Here is a 22,707-nt window from a genome sequence, read left to right as displayed (position 1 = left end):
GAAGAGGTTACGACAAAACCTATTCCCCCTCAGGAGACTGAAAAGATTTGGCATGGGTCCTCAGATCCTCAAAAAGTTATACAGCTGCAGCATCGAGAGCATCTTGACCAGTTGCATCACTGCCTGGTATGGCAACTGCTCGGCCTCCGACGGCAAGTCACTACAGAGGGTAGTGCATACGGCCCAATACATCACTGGGGCCAAGCTTCCGGCCATCCAGGACCTCTATATCAGGCAGTGTCAGAGGAAGGCCCTAAAAATTGTCAGAGACTCCAGCCACCCTAGTCATAGACTGTTCTCTCTGCTACCGCGTGGCAAGCCGTACCAGAGCGCCAAGTCTAGGTCCAAAGGCTTATCAACAGCTTCCATAAGACTCCTGAACAGCTAATCAAATGGCTACCCAGACTATTTGTATTGCCCCCCCCCCTCTTATAGGCTGCTGCCTACATGTACGTTATTAGACTGTAAGGTCTACACTGTAAGTTGTTTTGTGTAACTTGACCATACTAAAATGGAAAGTTGCTGGTGTTGGCCAAGTGGACCACACACTTTAATGGCTTTTCAATGAGAGCACTGAGGCAACTGAATGATTTAGCGGGTTAGGGGGAAGAGAAAATGTGGGATTTCTGGGACAAAACAGAACATTCATGAGTGTGTGTGTGTGTGTGTGTGTTAGTGCAAACATGTGCGTTTGTGTGTACAGTCGTGGCCAAAAGTTTTGAGAATAACACAAATACTAATTTCCACAAAGTTTGCTGCTTCAGTGTCTTTAGATATTTTTGTCAGATGTTACAATGGAATACTGAATTATAATTACAAGCATTTCATACGTGTCAAAGGCTTTTATTGGCAATTACATGAAGTTGATGCAAAGAGTCAATATTTGCAGTGTTGACCCTTCCTTTTTCAAGACCTCTGCAATCTGCCCTGGCATGCTGTCAATTAACTTATGGGCCACATCCTGACTGATGGCAGCCCATTCTTGCATGATCAATGCTTGGAGTTTGTCAGAATTTGTGGGGTTTTGTTTGTCCACCCGCCTCTTGAGGATTGACTACAAGTTCTCAATGTGATTAAGGTCTGGGGAGTTTCCTGGCCATGGACCCAAAATATCGATATTTTGTTCCTCGAGCCACTTAGTTATCACTTTTGCCTTATGGCAAAGTGCTCCATCATGCTGGAAAAGGCATTGTTCGTAACCAAACTGTTCCTGGATGGTTGGGAGAAGTTGCTCTCGGAGGATGTGTTGGTACGATTCTTTATTCATGTCTGTGTTCTTAGGCAAACTTGTGAGTGAGCCCACTCCCTTGGCTGAGAAGCAACCCCACACATGAATGGTCTCAGGATGCTTTACTGTTGGCATGACACAGGACTGATGGTAGCGCTCACCTTGTCTTCTCCGGACAAGCTTTTTTTCTGGATGCCCCAAACAATGGGAAAGGGGATTCATCAGAGAACATGACTTTACCCCAGTCCTCAGCAGTACAATCCCTATACCTTTTGCAGAATATCAGCCCCATTTTCTCCATTCCACCCTTTCTCCCCCTCCCTGTCCCTCAGTCCCCAGCCATCATCGCTCCTCTACCTCCCTCTGTTTTCACAGCGTTAACAATCAACGCATGGCCCTGAGTGTTCCGGGGCCTAATTGGGCCCGCTGACCGTGTTGATTGTGATGGATGACGGCTTCAGCTGGACCCACGGTGGCTCCTTTCATCTCCCACCCTCCCTCTCAGTTTTTAGCCCTCAGCAGGCTGGAGGACTCTGAGCTGGGGTCTGGGCTCTGTTCTGGGCCCTGGGCTGGGGGCCTGCTCTGTGTCCCACTGACTAACTGAAAGGGCTTATCATGGAGCTCTGAGGAGGGGGGATCTGGAGATTGAGTTTGTATGTGGAGGGGTGTTTGAGGTGAAAAACTAAGAGAGGACAGGTTTGAAGGGGGTTGGTTGGATGTTTTCAGTCTTCTTCTTGAAAGCTGACAGGGAACTGGACTTAGTGGCCATAGTCTCTCAAATCAAATCAAATTTTATTTGTCACATAAACATGGTTAGCAGATATTAATGCGAGTGTAGTGAAATGCTTGTGCTTCTAGTTCTGACAATGCAGTAATAACCAACAAGTAATCTAACTAACAATTCCAAAACTACTGTCTTATACACAGTGTAAGGGGATAAAGAATATGTACATAAAGATATATGAATGAGTGATGGTACAGAGCAGCATAGGCAAGATACAGTAGATGGTATCGAGTACAGTATATACATATGAGATGAGTATGTAAACAAGGTGGCATAGTTAAAGTGGCTAGTGATACATGTATTACATAAGGATGCAGTAGATGATATAGAGTACAGTATATACGTATGCATATGAGATGAATAATGTAGGGTATGTAACATTATATATTAGGTAGCATTGTTTAAAGTGGCTAGTGATATATTTTACATCATTTCCCATCAATTCCCATTATTAAAGTGGCTGGAGTTGAGTCAGTGTCAGTGTCAGTGTGTTGGCAGCAGCCACTCAATGTTAGTGGTGGCTGTTTAACAGTCTGATGGCCTTGAGATAGAAGCTGTTTTTCAGTCTCTCGGTCCCAGCTTTGATGCACCTGTACTGACCTCGCCTTCTGGATGATAGCGGGGTGAACAGGCAGTGGCTCGGGTGGTTGTTGTCCTTGATGATCTTTATGGCCTTCCTGTAACATCGGGTGGTGTAGGTGTCCTGGAGGGCAGGTAGTTTGCCCCCGGTGATGCGTTGTGCAGACCTCACTACCCTCTGGAGAGCCTTACGGTTGTGGGCGGAGAAGTTGCCGTACCAGGCGGTGATACAGCCCGCCAGGATGCTCTCGATTGTGCATCTGTAGAAGTTTGTGAGTGCTTTTGGTGACAAGCCAAATTTCTTCAGCCTCCTGAGGTTGAAGAGGCGCTGCTGCGCCTTCTTCACGATGCTGTCTGTGTGGGTGGACCAATTCAGTTTGTCTGTGATGTGTACGCCGAGGAACTTAAAACTTACTACCCTCTCCACTACTGTTCCATCGATGTGGATAGGGGGGTGTTCCCTCTGCTGTTTCCTGAAGTCCACAATCATCTCCTTAGTTTTGTTGACGTTGAGTGTGAGGTTATTTTCCTGACACCACACTCCGAGGGCCCTCACCTCCTCCCTGTAGGCCGTCTCGTCGTTGTTGGTAATCAAGCCTACCACTGTTGTGTCGTCCGCAAACTTGATGATTGAGTTGGAGGCGTGCGTGGCCACGCAGTCGTGGGTGAACAGGGAGTACAGGAGAGAGCTCAGAACGCACCCTTGTGGGGCCCCAGTGTTGAGGATCAGCGGGGTGGAGATGTTGTTGCCTACCCTCACCACCTGGGGGCGGCCCGTCAGGAAGTCCAGTACCCAGTTGCACAGGGCGGGGTCGAGACCCAGGGTCTCGAGCTTGATGACGAGCTTGGAGGGTACTATGGTGTTGAATGCCGAGCTGTAGTCGATGAACAGCATTCTCACATAGGTATTCCTCTTGTCCAGATGGGTTAGGGCAGTGTGCAGTGTGGTTGAGATTGCATCGTCTGTGGACCTATTTGGGCGGTAAGCAAATTGGAGTGGGTCTAAGGTGTTAGGTAGGGTGGAGGTGATATGGTCCTTGACTAGTCTCTCAAAGCACTTCATGATGACGGAAGTGAGTGCTACGGGGCGGTAGTCGTTTAGCTCAGTTACCTTAGCTTTCTTGGGAACAGGAACAATGGTGGCCTTCTTGAAGCATGAGGGAACAGCAGACTGGTATAGGGATTGATTGAATATGTCCGTAAACACACCGGCCAGCTGGTCTGCGCATGCTCTGAGGGCGCGGCTGGGGATGCCGTCTGGGCCTGCAGTGAAGGAGAGTCCGCATGTTTTCGTTGCAGGCCGTGTCAGTGGCACTGTATTGTCCTCAAAGCGGGCAAAAAAGTTATTTAGTCTGCCTGGGAGCAAGACATCCTGGTCCGTGACTGGGCTGGTTTTCTTCTTGTAGTCCGTGATTGACTGTAGACCCTGCCACATACCTCTTGTGTCTGAGCCGTTGAATTGAGATTCTACTTTGTCTCTGTACTGACGCTTAGCTTGTTTGATAGCCTTGCGGAGGGAATAGCTACACTGTTTGTATTCGGTCATGTTACCAGTCACCTTGCCCCGATTAAAAGCAGTGGTTCGCGCTTTGAGTTTCACGCGAATGCTGCCATCAATCCACGGTTTCTGGTTAGGGAATGTTTTAATCGTTGCTATGGGAACGACATCTTCAACGCACGTTCTAATGAACTCGCACACCGAATCAGCGTATTCGTCAATGTTGTTATCTGACGCAATACGAAACATCTCCCAGTCCACGTGATGGAAGCAGTCTTGGAGTGTGGAGTCAGACCAGCGTTGGACAGACCTCAGCGTGGGAGCTTCTTTTTTTAGTTTCTGTCTGTAGGCAGGGATCAACAAAATGGAGTCGTGGTCAGCTTTTCCGAAAGGAGGGCGGGGCAGGGCCTTATATGCGTCACGGAAGTTAGAGTAACAATGATCCAAGGTTTTTCCACCCCTGGTTGCGCAATCGATATGCTGATAAAATTTAGGGAGTCTTGTTTTCAGATTAGCCTTGTTAAAATCCTCAGCTACAATGAATGCAGCATCCGGATAAATGGATTCCAGTTTGCAAAGAGTCAAATAAAGTTCGTTCAGAGCCATCGATGTGTCTGCTTGGGGGGGGGATATATACGGCTGTGATTATAATCAAAGAGAATTCTCTTGGAAGGTAATGTGGTCGACATTTGATTGTGAGGAATTCTAAATCAGGTGAACAGAAGGATTTGAGTTCCTGTATGTTTCTTTCATCACACCATGTCTCGTTAGCCATAAGGCATACGCCACCGCCCCTCTTCTTACCAGAAAGATGTTTGTTTCTGTCGGCGCGATGCGTGGAGAACCCCGCTGGCTGCATCGCCTCCGATAGCGTCTCTCCAGTGAGCCATGTTTCCGTGAAGCAAAGAACGTTACAGTCTCTGATGTCCCTCTGGAATGCTACCCTTGCTCGGATTTCATCAACCTTGTTGTCAAGAGACTGGACATTGGCGAGAAGAATGCTAGGGAGTGGTGCACGATGTGCCCGTCTCCGGAGTCTGACCAGAAGACCGCCTCGTTTCCCTCTTTTACGGAGTCGTTTTTTTGGGTCGCCGCATGGGATCCATTCCTTGGTCCTGGTTGAAAGGCAGAACACAGGATCCGCGTTGCGAAAATCATATTCTTGGCCGTACTGATGGTGAGTTGACGCTGATCTTATATTCAGTAGTTCTTTCGACTGTATGTAATGAAATCTAAGATGACCTGGGGTACTAATGTAAGAAATAACATGTAAAAAAACAAAAAACTGCATAGTTTCCTAGGAACGCGAAGCGAGGCGGCCATCTCTCTCGGACTCTCTGACCCACACACACTACAACTACTTCAACAGATTTTAGTCAACTCAGTCATAGCACCACAACTATGACTAAACAAATCAGTCTGTCTGTCCAACTGTAGGCTACAGTATGTCCTACACACTCACGCGTGCACACACACACACACACACACACACACACACACACACACACACACACACACACACACACACACACACACACACACACACACACACACACACACACACACACACACACACAAACACACACAAACACACACACACAAAATGTATTCCCATTCAAAATGCTATTTTCACTAACCTCTAACCCTAACCTAACCCTAACCTTAACACTAACCCCAAACCCTAAAACTAAACCTAAACTTAAATCCTATTCCTAATGCTAACCCCTAAAACCATAATTGTAACCCTAAACCTAACCCCTAAAGCCTAAAATATAATTCCCTTCCCTCCCCATAGCTCCTCACCCATGACTCAACAAACTCACTCCTGAAGGATTAATGACTCCGTCCAGGGCCAGGCCGTGACCACAGCACACACATTACTCACCCCTAAGATAAGCAAATGGGCCGCAGGCCGCAAATGTCCTAAGTGGTCGGCAAACACAGGTAATACTGCCCTTGTTTTCAAATAGTTTATTACTAAACCATTGCCTGACGCAGAAAACAAAAACTAGCCGTCAGAATCCTGCACACCTAAAACAAGGGGTGGTCTTCTGTGTGTGTGTGTGTGTGTGTGTGTGTGTGTGTGTGTGTGTGTGTGTGTGTGTGTGTGTGTGTGTGTGTGTGTGTGTGTGTGTGTGTGTGTGTGTGTGTGTGCGCGTGTGTGTTTCCTGTTGGATCACTCTGATGTCTCTCCAATCTTAACCAGGTCAGCTGAAATCTACCAGGGCATAAATCACACAATGAGTCACATTCAGAGTGTTCGGCATAGCCTAACAAGATGGTTTTATTGCTCCAGCTGCAATGACAAGGTGTCCATATTTTCCAGTGAGCTATATATAAGCTGCACCTTTGTCTCTGGGAGAGAGCCAGCGTGAATGTTAGGTGTATGTAGAGCGAAAGGGTATGCATTGCCAGCTCTGTTCCGTTTGCGGCGAGCGTACGTGCTGAATATGATGGCTCTATCCTGCGACAAGTTCCAGTCTGCTCACTTCACAGGACGGTGTGCAAATTAAAAGTGTGTGTGTGTGTTTGTTTTTGAGTGTGTTTGTAAATCAGTGGGGTTTATACTGAGACAGACAGACAGTGATATGACTCAGTCATAAAAATAACAACAACCAGAGGAAGGGAGGGAGTTGGTCAGAGACTAAGCTGGGCAGCCAGGTCACCCCATGATACAAGTCAGTATTCGACGTCCGTCCATGTCTGGGGACGTCGGGAGATGACGTGGAAACCGGCCACTGGGGGCAACAGTGAGTGCTGTAAGCATCAGCCTCTGATTCCAAATGTTGCAGGTTTGAATCCAGCGATAGAAAGTTGTTTTTGATATTTCTTTTGAAGCCTATCCCAAACCTTAATCCTTACCTTAACCATTCAGAGTTAATGCCTGAACTTAACCTGAAACCCAAATGTGTGTGTGTTTGCGTGTGTCTGAGTGAGTGAGAGAGAGAGAAAGAAAGAGAGAGAAAAGATTAAAAGAATGAGGGACTGAACGAGAAAGGGAGAAAAGGGGAGAGAGATATGGGACGTCTTGATAAGGCCCCACAGAAAAATACACAAAATACCAACATTTAAGGAAAAGCAGCTTTGTCCCACACACTGACAAACATTCTTCTACAGTAGAGCAGTGCAGGGCAGCTCTGTTTGACCTAACCCATAATTCTGTAACAGTCAGTTCTCTCTGTGTGGGGCTGTCTGTAATCTGAAGGCGTTCCAGCCATTCCCTGGCACAGAGTCAACACTCCCTTAAACACACACACGCACACACACACACACGTACGCAGACACACATGCAGACACATACACACGTCGACATACAGACAGACAGACACACGCCGACACACAGACACAGACGCGCACGCACGCACGCGCACACACACACACCCACACACGCACGCACGCACACACACACACACATGTGTCTGGAAGCAGCGCAGCCTCTGTGCTGCAGCTTTAACTCATTTGTTCCATATCAGTTTTATATAAACCTCTCGTCACACTGGGATAAGCATGAAAATAAACAGTCCAGCTAGGAAAGGGAAGTAACGCTGGTGACGTCTGTGAAGGGAATGGAATCAGATCAAAAACATGCAGGAGAGGAACAGTTTGAATGAGAGATTAAAGTCGACATTATGATTCTAGTAGTTGTGGGTTGATAGAACAACAAAGGATGACTATGAAGTGTTTGTTGAGTCTGTAGGAGATTGTGTAAGTGTCTGAATATGTCGGTGTGGCAGTTTGTGCCTCTGTGTGTGTGTGTATGTGTGTGTGTGTGTGTGTGTGTGTGTGTGTGTGTGTGTGTGTGTGTGTGTGTGTGTGTGTGTGTGCGTGTGCGTGTGCGTGCCAGTGATATTCTCCAGACTCCAGTCACTCCTTTCATAGCCTGGCTGCAGCGGTGGAGGTGGGTGGAGCTGCATGTTGGAACGACAGGTCAGCCACCTCAGAGCTGTGACAGGAGGGACAGATTTATCTCAGTACCCTGCTTACACCACAGCACCTCTGGACACACACAAACAGGCGCACGCAAGCACATAGACAAACTCACAAACATACAGGTATACACAAGCAAGCAGAAGCACAAGTAGACACCGAAAACCAGAAGCACACACATAAGAGGTCTCATTGCTTCTCATTCTGTGAATACCAACACCCTCCATTGCGCTCCCCAACACACATATTTAAACATCGAACAACACCTATTGCTTCCTGAATACACTCCTTTACTCCATGATGTCCTCTTTGACCTGACTAAGCCCCTCCCCCCGACATAAACACTCCTAGGTCATCACCTCCGAACCCACACTTACCCTCAACACAGACTCAAATTCCACTGCTGTCTCATTTGGAACAACACTTTGCTTATGGTAGCTTCCTTATCTGACTGCCTAAGGCATCAGTCACTCTGCATCGTACTTTTGTCATTATATTTCAAAATGTTTCTATTTTGACACTGAAACAGTTCTTGGAGTCCTAAGACATCCCGAGTGAAGCTTGCAACCATTTTTCAACCCACTAAGAAACGCACACGAACACCCTCCCCTTTGACCCGTTCTCAAACCAGACCCCACACAATTTCTACCCAGCTCCCTATCGTAACCCAGCCTATTCAGTCACACAGCAGGATCCCAGTCTTTCAATGCGCGTACACATGGACCATCTTCAGCAACACTGACAGGAGGAGAGAGAAAAACGTAGATCTAATTACCATAATTGAAAGGTTGAACATTTGGCTAACATCAACTTTTAAAGAGTAACATAGATGGTCTCTCTGATCTTTTTGTTTGGCTTCTTGGTCTCTGTCTTCTGTCCTGCTCGCGCACGCGTGTTTGTGTGTGTGTGTGTGTGTGTGTGTTGGGAGAGGTGCAGGGGTTTAGGGGTTAGAGCCAGTTGTGGGTCTCTCCATCAGCTAGACTCCGCGCGGCAGCTCAGGCCTGTGAACACACAGTCTTAAATACAGTGATTAGACAGACAGCGCAACACCACAGCCTCGCCATGAGGCAGCAGATTCCAGTCCAGACTCCTGGAAAAACACAAACACACACACACACACACACACTATGTAGGCACACACACACTTCGTAGGCACACACACATACGCACACACACAGCACGCACACTAATACACACACATACACATTTGTGGAGCTGACTGTTCTCAAATGATAAGGGTTTACTCTAAAGGCTCTTTAACTAACCCAACAGCTGGTTGAGACAACAGATGACGAACGGCGCTGTCAAAATGTACGTTTAGAGATTATGCAAGTAAATTTACAATTTACCAACACCCAGCAGCCTCTCATTCCTAAAGATATGTGTCATACTCACTGCTGCTTGGAAGAACTACTCTGTCAACTCAAAGTGGCAGCATCATACTCAGCAGTCTGGGAATCCTATTTTAAATTGCTCGCTGTAAAAGTTGGCACCTTGCTATTAGAGTTCTGGAACAAATGCTGCATGAATTTCATACCTAAAAAATATGAACTTTTCATATATACAATATATAACATACTGTATGCATCTTCAGATTGCTATTACAGAAATGGGTTTAGGTTAGTAAGAAAGTGAGTGTAGCTGTTGACTGTTAACATCTGGAAACCTATAGCGTCTCTGGCTCTGAGAGGGTACGTTACATTTGGGCGCCATGATGGCTGACCTCCTGTTCCCAGGGCCCTACAGTAAGTACAGGCTGCAGGAGAAAATGACCACCTTGAGCCAACCACCCTGCATGGTGACAGCCCACGAGACCTGTGATTGGTGGGTTTGTGAGAGACATGCTTTGTGATTGGTGAGCCTGCAGGCTGCAATTTCCCAGTGGGGGTGAAACTGACAGAGTCATGGTGGATGAGGAGGAAGGAATGCTGTGAGGAATAAAGTTAGTATAGCTGCATACATTTATTTTCTTCTCATTGCTATCTTCTTTTCCCCAGCTTCTTTGGGATGTTTAGTGAGCGATTACTATTTCTTCATTAGACTTTAGATAGGCCTTTCCTCTCAGGCCCTCACCTCCAAAAGACACAATGCACTTTGTGTCAACTCCAAAGGGTTTACTTCCTGAGAGCTTCATGACAAATTGTACCTCCACTATGACCTCACTTCCTGTTAACCCCCCAGCCAACTTCCTGTGTTCGGTAGATAAACCGGTGAAGGTCACCACGAACCCTGAAGCACGTCCAGATGTGTACGCATGCAATTATGTTTTTGACGATTATTGAACACATGCTATAGAAACCAGGTTAAGGGTGATCAATTGTTCCATTGCCATTGTCAAGGCAGGGAATGTGTATAGAGCCTTTCAAGTCTTATGAAACCTCTGCTCTCAGTTGTATATGGGAATCGTACACAAACCCCACCTGATAACTGATGCTGGAGACTGGGTGAGGGTGTGTCTGTGTGTGTGGGGGGAAAGAGGGAGGGGGTCTTGTGACTTGTCTGTTGAGTGAGTGAGGGGGTTAAGAGTATTTAGGGGAATCAGAGGATGGAAAAGAGGAAGTCTCTCTTCATTTTTATTGTGGACAGTCAGACAACTAACTGACTGGTCCAGATGCAGTGATGAGAGACGTGAATCCCCCTGTACTGCAGTCCTGGGTCCCCACCTGTCTTTCTAACACAATCCATGGCTGCTTGCTTTGTTGCTGGAAGAAGAGAGGGAGTGAGGGGTGAGAATGAGAAGGGAGGGGAGGAAGGGGTACAGGGGTATACTGCCCCAGGGAGCCAGGGGTGTCAGTGGCTCTTTGATCCCAGTTACGCCCCGCATTAAGAGCACAGACCTCAAGACAGGCACCCCCACACCCCGCTGTTACCCCCCATTCTGCCTTGACCCTGGCCTGGCCCACAGCTCTGATCCATAGGGACAGGTGAACCAGATACTGGGGTTGAGAAGAGGCTGAGTCTCACGGGCTGGGGTTTACACACACACACGCACACACACGCACACACACACGCACGCACGCACACACACACACACACACACACACACACACACACACACACACAGACAGACAGACAGACAGACAGACAGACAGACAGACAGACAGACAGACAGACAGACAGACCAATGCATACACAGGAAATAATGGAGAGTTATTACAGCAGAGTTACAGTTATTTTACTCAAAAATAGTTAAATAAACTCTGCAAAGAGTGAAATGAACACTAAGTGGCATAAAATAACCCCAGTGTCGGTGTTAATTACCAGAGATTAGTGTGACTGTGTCATTTTGTAGAGTGTAGAGTAAAACACTTAAAACCATGCCCATCATTACCATACAGTATTTCCCAGCAGTTTGATTTGTAGAATTGTTTGTTTCAATATCTGAGTTTTTGCATGTACATTGATTGACGCATCGATGTTATGCAACACAAAGATAAAAAATAAAAATCTAAAAGAATCCAATCTGTTAGTTAAACGAATTGCACCTGTTATTGAAATGGTTGTTCCCGTATAGATGGTTTAGGTCAGGGTTCCACAACTGACGGGCCGTGGGTCCGAATCTGTTCCACGGGTGCCTTTATTTGCCCCCCCAGTTTTCTGAGCATTTTTAAAAAACAAACACTTTATTAACTTTTTTATTTTATTATTGTTGGACATGTAAATACAGACTGTAAAAACAGAAAATCAGCTACAAGTGATTTTAATTCAAGAAATCGATTCCCAAGTATAATAGACAGACTTTAAAAAAAAAGGTTTATTAAACAAGGCAAGTCAGTTAAACGGCCTACCGGCCAAACCCTAACCAGAACGACGCTGGGCCAATTGTGTGCCGCCGTATGGGACTCTCGATCACGACCAGTTGTGATACAGCCCGGGATCGAACCAGGATCTATAGTGACGCCTCTAGCACTCTAGTGCCTCAGACCGTTGCACCACTTGGGAGACCCATGCGACACGTGATCATATGCAAATGTCAGCAAGGTTTGAAATGATTATGTTTCAGTCAAACATTATATCTGTTTGGGTTTCTTGCGGATAATATGCAGTTTACAAATTGTTGATAATTATTGCCCTCTGACAATCCGCTCGAGAAAAAAATTGGCCAGTGGCTGAATCTAGTTGATGATCCCTGGTTTAGGTTTATTATTTTTATCATTTACTAATCTTTCTAACCCTGGCAGTCATTCTGAATGTGGGCTGTGGGTGAATACAAATGTGTACAGTTAATTGAATACTTTTGATACTTAAGTATATTTTTAGCAATTACATTTACTTTTGGCACTTAAGCATATTTTAAATAGTTTTAGACTTTTACTCAAGTAGTACTTTACTGGGTCATTTTTACAGGGCAGCTAGGTCAGAGTGTATCAGGTGCAACTTCTGGTGGGTCGCCCGGGGTGATGTCTGGCGGGTCCCCAGAGGAGAGGTCAGGAAGGTCTGGAGGTAGCAGGACCCTCGGGATTGGAACTAGCATGGTGCTGGAAAGCAAGACTGCAGAGGGCCCAACGTCTGCTGTAGCTGCAGGCTGTGGCTCCATCCTAGGAGTAGGTGAAGAATTCACGGCTGGCTAAGGCTCAAGAGTGGCAGAGGCAGGTGGAGACTTCGTGGTTAAAGGTTTAAGGGCATCAGACAGTCGAACCTCAGGCACCAAAGCATTTGGCTCAACTAGCAGAGGATCCCCACTGGGAGGAGAGGACGACTCCGCAACAGTGACCAGAACGGGCCCCATGGAAGTGGCTGGCTGTTGCTCCACGATTGAAGCGGGAGTCTCCTTAACTTCTCTAGGGAAGGGGGCAGCATTTGGAATTTTGGATGAAAAGCACGCCTAAATTAAATGCTTTCTACTCAGGCCCAGAAGATAGGATATGCATATAATTAGTAGATTTGGATAGCACACACTCTAAAGTTTCCAAAACTGTTAAAATAATGTCTGTGAGTATGACAGAACTGATTTGGCAGGCGAAAACCTGAGAAAAATCCATTCAGGAAGTAGGATTTTTGTTGTTGTTGTAGTTTTCTATTCAATGCCATTACAGTATCCATTGACTTAGGACTCAAAATGCAGTTCCTATGCCTTCCACTAGATGTCAACAGTCTTTAGAAATTGTTTCAGGCTTGTATTCTGAAAAATGAGGGAGTAAGAGCAGTCTGAATGAGTGGACCCTGCCGTGTCACAGAGCTTTTTCACGCGCGCGACCGAGAGAGTGCCTTTCTTATTTACCTTTTATATTGACGACGTTATGTGACCGTACGTACATTTCCCAAACAGAAGCCATGGATTTCAAGAAACATCTGCACTGAGCTAATGTCTAGAGCTGCCGCTTTCAAGGAGTGGGACACTAATCCGGTTGATTATAATGAATCCTAATACGACTGCCGTCGTAGCAACACCATCATCCCAGACATCCTCGACCCGCTCCAATTCACATACCGCCCCAACAGATCCACAGATGACACAATCTCTATTTCACTCTACACTGTATGTGAGGCCCTCCCTCTCCATTCCCCTCTCCATTCCCCTCTCCATTCCCCTCTCCAATTCCCTCTCCCTCTCCCTCTCCCTCTCCCTCCTCTCACCTGCTGACTCGACCTCTAAATGCTCGGCTCTGAAAAGCCAACTGATATTCACTTCTGAGGTGCTGACCTGTTGCACCCTCTACTGTATAACCACTGTGATTATTAGTTGACCCTGCTGGTCATCTATGTGAAAAGACTTTGATAAATACATTTGATTGATTGATTGTATGAACTGAGTGGTCGTAAATCTGATTAGGCAGAGACATGCTAACTAAAAAACAGGTGTAGACTGACAGTGAAATGCTTCTTATGGGCCTTCCCAACAATGCAGAGAGAAAAATGTTTATATAATAGAAAAGTCAGAGGGAGTTGTTCAGTCCCATGGTCCTGAGCTTAGTGATGACCGTGGAAGGCATTATGCTTTTGTACACTGAGCTGTAGGCAACAACACTTCCGCCACGCTGACCCTCAACATTGGGCACCCTCAGGGGTGCGTCCCTCCTGTACTCCCTGTTTACCCACGACTTTGTGGCCGTGCACGACTCTAGCACATCATTAAGCTTGCTGATGACACGAAGGTGGAAGCCTGATCACGGATGAGACAGCCTATAGGGAGGAGGTCAGTGACCTGGCAGTGTGGTGCCAGGACAACAATCTCTCCCTCAATGTCAGCAAGACACGTCACCCCGCTCCTCCGCTCTCTCCACTGGCTTCCAGTTGAAGCTCGCATCCGCTACAAGACCATGGTGCTTGCCTACGGAGCTGTGAGGGGAACGGCACCTCAGTACCTCCAGGCTCTGATCAGGCCCTACACCCAAACAAGGGCACTGCGTTCATCCACCTCTGGCCTGCTCGCCTCCCTACCACTGAGGAAGTACAGTTCCCGCGCAGCCCAGTCAAAACTGTTCGCTGCTCTGGCCCCCCAATGGTGGAACAAACTCCCTCACAACGCCAGGACAGCGGAGTCAATCACCACCTTCCGGAGACACCTGAAACCCCACCTCTTTCAGGAATACCTAGGATAGGATAAAGTAATCCTTCTCACCTCCCCCCCCTTAAAAGATTTCGATGCACTATTGTAAAGTGGCTGTTCCACTGGATGTCTTAAGGTGAACGCACCAATTTGTAAGTCGCTCTGGATAAGAGCGTCTGCTAAATGACTTAAATGTAAATGTAAATGTAAGACAAAGGAAGAATACAGGAAACAGGAAACAAAGGGCTGAGCACGCCCCCATCCACATCGACTGGGCTGTAGTTCCTAGGTTTCCACATCACTAAGGAATTAACATGGTCCACACACACCAACACAGTCGTGAAGAAGGCACGACAACGCCTCTTCCCGCATGGTCCCTCAGATCCTCAAACAGTTCTACAGCTTTACTGTTGAGAGCATTGGCTGCATCACCTCTTTGTATGGCAACTGCTGCTCTTAATTATTTGTTACTTTGATTTATTTACATTTTTTGTAGGTACTTTCTTGAAACTGCATTGTTGGTTAAGGGCTTGTAAGTAAGCATTTCACTGTAAGGCCTATCACATGTTGTATTCGTCGCTTGTGACCAATACAATTTGATTTGATTTGAATTCCTGGGACCACCCATACTTAAAAATGTATGCACGCTTGACTGTCTTGAAAGACGACAGAGTTGTGGGAGGGAATGAGAGACCGAGAGAGAGAGAGAGAGAAAGAGAGAGAGAGAGTGAGAGTGAGAGAGAGAGAGAGAGACAGAGAGAGAGAGAGAGAAAGAGAGAGAGAGACTGAGAGTGAGAGAGAGAGAGAGAGAGAGAGAAAGAGAGAGAGAGACTGAGAGTGAGAGAGAGAGAGAGAGAAAGAGAGAGAGAGACTGAGAGTGAGAGAGAGAGAGAGAGAGAGAGAGAGAGAGAGAGAGAGAGAGAGAGAGAGAGTTTGATTCACTAGGCCGACAGGGGATCCATTGTCCTGTCACCCTGGTCAAGTCTTTAATGAAGGGAACCACGGCCAGCGAGACCAAAGAGCTGGCATAGGCCATCAACTGACTCACACAATGATTAACACTCTCCAAACATGTTTGCCCAATGCCAGGGCCTTACAATAGACTACCCACACACACACACCGCTATCCCGCACACAGCCCAGCCGCCCACAATACAGCCATGGGCCCACAATAGATTACCCAGACAGTGCTGTGTGCCGTCCTCCCACAATACATTACAGTAAGTCATGCTGCCCTATCCCTTCAATAAACTAGCTTCATACAAACCATGGCCTGGAAATGTCCTTCCTCTACTGCTGCCCAGCCCTAGTCTTAAGCCCTTAGCTAGCATTAATGTCTTAGCCATTCACCCATATTCATACTGCCATTCTAGAACAACATTGAGCTCAAAAACCTGTCCAACATTGAACGTGAACTATTAATGATGGATGATGATACCGCAATACAATGCTTGAGGTTTGCCTTAATCACAGATCTAGGATCAGATTGCCCTATCCCCCGTTTCTAAAAAATAAACATTAGGGGATGACAAATATCTGACCCAGTTTCAGTGGTTAGTAACTCAATTCATAGTAGGAACCATAATATGGTGATCCTCCCAACAAACACAGACCCTCCTGCAACACATCAGAGGCTCTCTCCCAGTATCTGAGTCATTCTTGAACTGTGTTGGCGTTTCAACTTGCAATTCTTTTTGAATTGATTTCCCTTTTCTTTGCCAAAACGTATTGCCCAATGTTAGTGAACTTCTTAACATTATTAAAGATCATGAGTGAAAGCTCAATGAATTTCCTTCATTTGAACAGATTAATTGAAATGCTTGTGCTGCCTTGTTGTCATTGGTGCTACTCGCCTCTATTCTGGCATTCTATTATCTTTTTTCATCAAATTCCATTTGTACATCATTTCAAGGAGATACGTAAAGGGTAATGGTCATTAGAATAATTTTTTATTGTATTTTTTTAACTTAATCAGGTATGTGTAAAGGTGTATTGTGCAACACTTTTCTAATTGTACGATCCTGTTTTTGTTGGATCGTCAACAATAATTGAAGGCGAGTCATTAATATGTAATAATTATATCCTTAAAATGTCTGCTTGGGAATAATGTTACAATGAGGTTGGCAAAAATACCGTAACATATTGAAAACACCAATAACCTGTGCTTTCACACTGCACATAATGTAACACTGATGACTTGACACATTATTATTCGAAGCAACTTCAATCATGTATGACATCTTTAAAAAAAAAAATGCCATGAAATATGTTTACAATTCTTCTCCCGACACCCAATTGAAATGCAAAAGTCCGATTTTTGTATTTTCCCTGTCTTGTCTGTGTTGCTTCTGTTTCCCTGCTGCACATCATTTGTTCATACCCGACAAAAGTCATACCGTAGGATTTGGTTAAGATATATCGTGAGGCGCTGTTATATTATACTGTAACAATACTGAATGGTTGTGTGTTGATAACATATTTGTAGGAAGTTTGATAACCACTTACATAGATAAAAAGGTACTGATAGTCACCGGAGTTGCCAGCAGGAGCAGTAACACCGTTAAGGAGCATTAACACCGTTAAGGAGCATTAACACCAGTGAGTACATTATTTTCATCAAGAGTTCATCAATCATACAAAGATCTATGAATTGCGTGATTTCCCTCATTGTTTTTCCTCATAATTATATTTTCCTTTACATAAAATGGACAAACACCAATGACACATTTGATTTAGACACATGATATTACCAAAGATATCTTTAAAATGGTAGTATATTGGAAAAGTGTGCAGACTCAGCATGCACCTCCATAAAGGTGGGTGCACCTCAGCCACATTCAAGGTTCTAAATGTCATCATAACCGCCATCGATAAGAGACATTACTGTGCAGCCGTATTCATCGACCTGGCCAAGGCTTTCGACTCTGTCAATCACAACATTCTTATTGGCAGACTCGACAGCCTTGGTTTCTCAAATGATTGCCTCGCCTGGTTTACCAACTACTTCTCTGATAGAGTTTAGTGTGTCAAATCGGAGGGCCTGTTGTCCGTACCTCTGGCAGTTTCTATGGGTGTGCCACAGGGTTCAATTCTCGGGCCGACTCTCTTTTCTGCATACATCAATGATGTTGCTCTTGCTGCTGGTGATTCTCTGATCCACCTCTACGTAGACTACACCATTCTGTATACTTCTGGCCACTCTTTAGACACTGTGTTAACTAACCTCCAGACGAGCTTCAATGCCATACAACTCTCCTTCCGTGGCCTCCAACTGCTCTTAAACGCAAGTAAAACTAAATGCATGCGATTCAATCGATCACTGCCCGCACCTGCACGCCCATCCAGCATCACTACTCTGGACGGCTCTGACTTAGAATACGTGGACATTACAAATACCTGGGTGTCTGGTTAGACTGTAAACTCTCCTTCCAGACTCACATTAAGCATCTCCAATCCAAAATTAAATCTAGAATTGGCTTCCTATATCGCAACAAAGCATCCTTCACTCATGCTGCCAAACATACCCTCGTAAAACTGAGCATCCTACCGATCCTCGACTTCGGTGATATCATCTATAAAATAGCCGCCAACACTTTACTCAACAAACTGGATGCAGTCTATCACAGTGCCATCCGTTTTGTCACCAAAGCCCCATACACTACCCACCATTGCGACCTGTACGCTCTCGTTGGTTGGCCCTCGCTTCATTCTCGTCGCCAAACCCACTGGCTACAGGTTATCTACAAGTCTCTGCTAGGTAAAGCCCCGCCTTATCTCAGCTCACTGGTCACCATAGCAGCACTCACTCGTAGCACGCGCTCCAGTAGGTATATCTCACTGGTCACCCCCAAAGCCAATTCCTCCTTTGGTCGTCTTTCCTTCTAGTTCTCTGCTGCCCATGACTGGAACGATTGCAAAAATCTCTGAAGCTGGAGACTCACATCTCCCTCACTAGCTTTAAGCACCAGCTGTCAGAGCAGTTTACAGATCACTGCACCTGTACTTAGCCTATCTGTAAACAGCCCATATATCTACCTACCTCATCCCCATACTGGTATCTATTTATTTATTTATTTTGCTCCTTTGCACCCCAGTATCTCTACCTGCATATTCATCTTCTGCCGATCTACCATTCCAGTGTTTAATTGCTATATTGTAATTACTTCGCCACCATGGCCTATTTATTTCCTTAACTTACCTCATTTGCACTCACTGTATATAGACTTTTTGTTTTCTTTTGTTCTACTGTATTATTGACTGTATGTTTTGTTTACTCCATGTGTAACTCTGTGTTGTTGTATGTGTCGAAATGCTCTGCTTTATCTTGGCCAGGTCGCAGTTGCAAATGAGAACTTGTTCTCAACTAGCCTACCTGCTTAAATAAAGGTGAACTAAAAAATAAACATTAAAAAAAAGGCTGCTCCTTGAATGAACCATTTGCCACAGGAGGTTTTTAAAATAGCTTATTTTGTAATGACAATAACACCAATGATATTGAAGGACACGTATTCATTTTAAATGATTAAAATCATAGTTTTTTCCGTTTTGGTTGATCTATTCAGTAAATGTAATGCTTTTGTTCAATTCATGGCATTCAAAGTAATATACACTACATGTCTATTGATTTACTCAAAACATGTAACTACACATCACCATTAGGACAAGCCAATTAGCTTGCCCCTGGTGTCTTCTACAACGCATACACATGTGTTTTTTTGCAGTATGAATGACTATGTTTTCTTTTTAAATAACAGTTTCATTTCTGATATTTGAAAATGTTTTACATGGTGCCAAAGTCCAGGGACACCATTCCAACCACAAGTCAAGAATGATCCATCTCCTCTGATAGTAACTAGTAACTATCAATGTGTCGATAGTGACGTACACAAATAGATAATACTATTGCATCTAATAACACTGTATCTAGACCCTTTTATCTTATTTTCAATCTTTCTATACGGCCCACTTCTTCAAACAACTCCAAAACGACTGATAAAGGAGGTCTGTGTGGCTTCTATTGTCCTCAGTTCCTGCAGTAGTTGAACTTTCCCTTGTTCCCATTCATTCCCATTGTTCTTCAGATTGCATTCACCCGATAACCTGCCCGTGTGAGAAGTTCACCTCTGGAGGCTACTACTGTAACACCCCGCCTCCGTCCCAAATGGCACCATAGTCCCTTTGTAGTGCCCTACTTTAGATGGGCCCTGGTCACTCTAGTGCACTGTGAAGGGAACAGGGTGCCATTTGGGATGCATCCGCTGTCATATTAGAAGAGTGGATCTCAGTGGGAGAGACTTTGTGTCTACTGCAGGGGAGAGGAGTTGAGAAGAGCTGACCATAAACACTGAACAAAAATATGAATGTAACATGCAACATAAATGCAACATGAATTCAATAGGCCCTAATATATTGATTTCACCTGACTGGGAATACAGATGCATCTGTTGGTTACAGATATCTTCAAAAAAAAGGTTGGGGCGTGGATCAGACAACCAGTCAGTATGTGGTGTGACCACCAGACATCACGCAGCGAGACACAACTCCTTCGCATAGAGTTGGTCAGGCTGTTCATTGTGGCCTGTGGAATGTTATCCCACTCCTCTTCCTTCAATGGCTGGGCGAAGTTGCTGGATATTGGCGGGACCTGGAACATGCTGTTGTACACATTGATCCAGCGCATCCAACACATTCTCAAAGGGTGACATGTCTGGTGAGTATGCAGGCCATGGAAGAACTGGGTCATTTTCAACTTCCTCAAATTGTGTACAGATCATTGCGACATGGGGCCGTGCATTATCATGCTGAAACGTGAGGTGATGGCGGAGGATGAATGGTACGACAATGGGCCTCAGGGTCGTGTCACGGTATCTCAAATGCATTCATATTGCCATCGATAAAATACAATTGTGTCCGTAGCCCATACCATAACCCCACCACCACCACGGGTCATTCTGTTTACAACGTTAACGTCAGCAAACCGCTCGCACACACAACGCCATACACACTGTCTGCCATCTGCCCGGTACAGTTCAAACCGAGATTCATCCTTGATATGCATACTACTCCAGCATGTCAGTGGCCATCGAAGGTATGAAGTCGGTCATGACGCCGTCAGGTCAAGACCCTGGTGGGGACAATGAACATGCAGATGAGCTTCTGACAGTTTGTGCAGAAAGTCTTTGGCTGTGCAAACCCACAGGTTCATCAGCTGTCCAGGTGGTTGGTCTCAGACAAACCCACAGTTTCATCAGCTGTCCAGGTGGTTGGTCTCAGACAAACCCACAGTTTCATCAGCTGTCCAGGTGGTTGGTCTCAGACAAACCCACAGGTGAAGAAGCCAGATGTGGAAGTTTTGGGATGGCGTGGTTACACTTGGTCTGCGGTTGTGAGGCCTGTTGGACGTACTGCCAAATTCTCTAAAATGACATTGGATGTGGCTTATGGTAGGGAAATTAACATTCAATTCCCTGGCAACAGCTCTACCGGACATTGCTGCAGTCAGCATGCCAATTGCACGCTCCCTCAAAACTTGGGGGAGCGTGCAATCTGTGGGATTGTGTTGTGTGACAAGACTGCACGTTTTAGAGTGGCCTTTTATTGCCCCCAGCACAAGGTGCACCTGTGCAATGATCGTGCTGTTTAATCAGCTTCTTGATATGCCACACCTCTCAGATGGATGGATTATCTTGGCAAAGGAGAAATGCTCACTAACAGGGATTTATGGAACCTATGGAACATTTCTGGGATCTCAGCTCATGAAACATGTGACCAAAACTTGTCGCATTTATATTTTTGTTCACTATACATAAGTGTCTCTGTAGGAGGACATTGAGGCTTCTAGGGGAAAGTTCAACGTGTTTTTGCCAATGTGTTTGATGCAACAGACACAAGCTCCATAATGTCTTCCTCAGCTGTTTCTGCTGTCCAGGGGCTGTATGGCGGTGGGGTTAGGAGGGGGAAGGAAGGGGGGTGGGAAATGGGGGTTCACCACTGCTGAATCCAGATTCCTTCACAGTGGCCTCTGAAAGGTTGTGTGCATGCATGGAAATATGTGTATCCACATGTACATACACACACAAAGTCATGCAGAACCACGCATATCAGCCATGACCAGGTGCACATGGGGCAGAACAGACAGAGTGCAAAGCTACAAAGAACACAGAGTCAGGTACATAGGGGGACGGCAGTAGCTTTGAGGTTAGAGGGATGGACCAGCTTTCGGAAGGTTGCTGGTTTAATCACTGGGCCGGGCGACATACGAATGGAACTGAAACTGGCAGATGGAAGGCTTCTCATCCTTCATACCATCTCTTGCTGTTGTGCCCTTAAGCGAAAACATTTAACACAACACAATTACTCTCCATCCATGGGTGCAGCACTGTGGCGGACCCTGTAGCTCTCAATGTGTGTGTGTGTCTGCATATCTGGTGGACACTGGTGGAGTTGGGAAAGGCAGAATGCACATTTTCATTCTAATCAATAGGCAAAAGTCATACAAAAAACAAAACATGCAGGACAGTCGGACACACACACACACACACACACACACACACACACACACACACACACACACACACACACACACACACACACACACACACACACACACACACACACACACACACACACACACAGACACAGACACAGACACACACACACACACACACACACACACACACACACACACACACACACACACACTCACACATCCAACGGTACTTCTCTCCCCTTTCGCTCCTGCCACAAGGCCAGAGATACAGAGGCACATCCCTCTGGGCACAGACGTAGTTCAACGTCTAGTTTTTGAATTCAACGTGAAATCGACAAAACATTTCCCCATGTCATTGGATTTAGGTTAAACGTTGGGTGAAAAAAAGACAACATTCCTTTATGTTGATGACTTTTTGCATCAGATGGCAGGCATCAGATGGCAGGCTGCTGCTGGGTCTTTGTCTGTGTGTGTTTTGGCCAGCTACTGTTATTACACTGATAGAGGGGAACTGGGCTGGGCAGTATGTGGTGTGTCTCCTGACAGTGACACAGGTGTGTTTGATCACACTCCTTACGCTGGCCACCCACAGACCCCACCTGGCAAAACAGACAAGAGATAGAGAGATATAGTGGGAGACGGGAATATTAGTTTCTTCTTGTTGATCGTCTGGACATCATTCCTCTCTCGCCACTTCAAGGAGGTTTGAAAT

The sequence above is a fragment of the Oncorhynchus nerka genome, linkage group LG10, assembly GCF_034236695.1.
Source record: "Oncorhynchus nerka isolate Pitt River linkage group LG10, Oner_Uvic_2.0, whole genome shotgun sequence".
NCBI lineage: Eukaryota > Metazoa > Chordata > Actinopteri > Salmoniformes > Salmonidae > Oncorhynchus > Oncorhynchus nerka.
The sequence above is the reverse complement of the archived record's forward strand: the minus strand, read 5'-3'. Positions refer to the sequence as shown.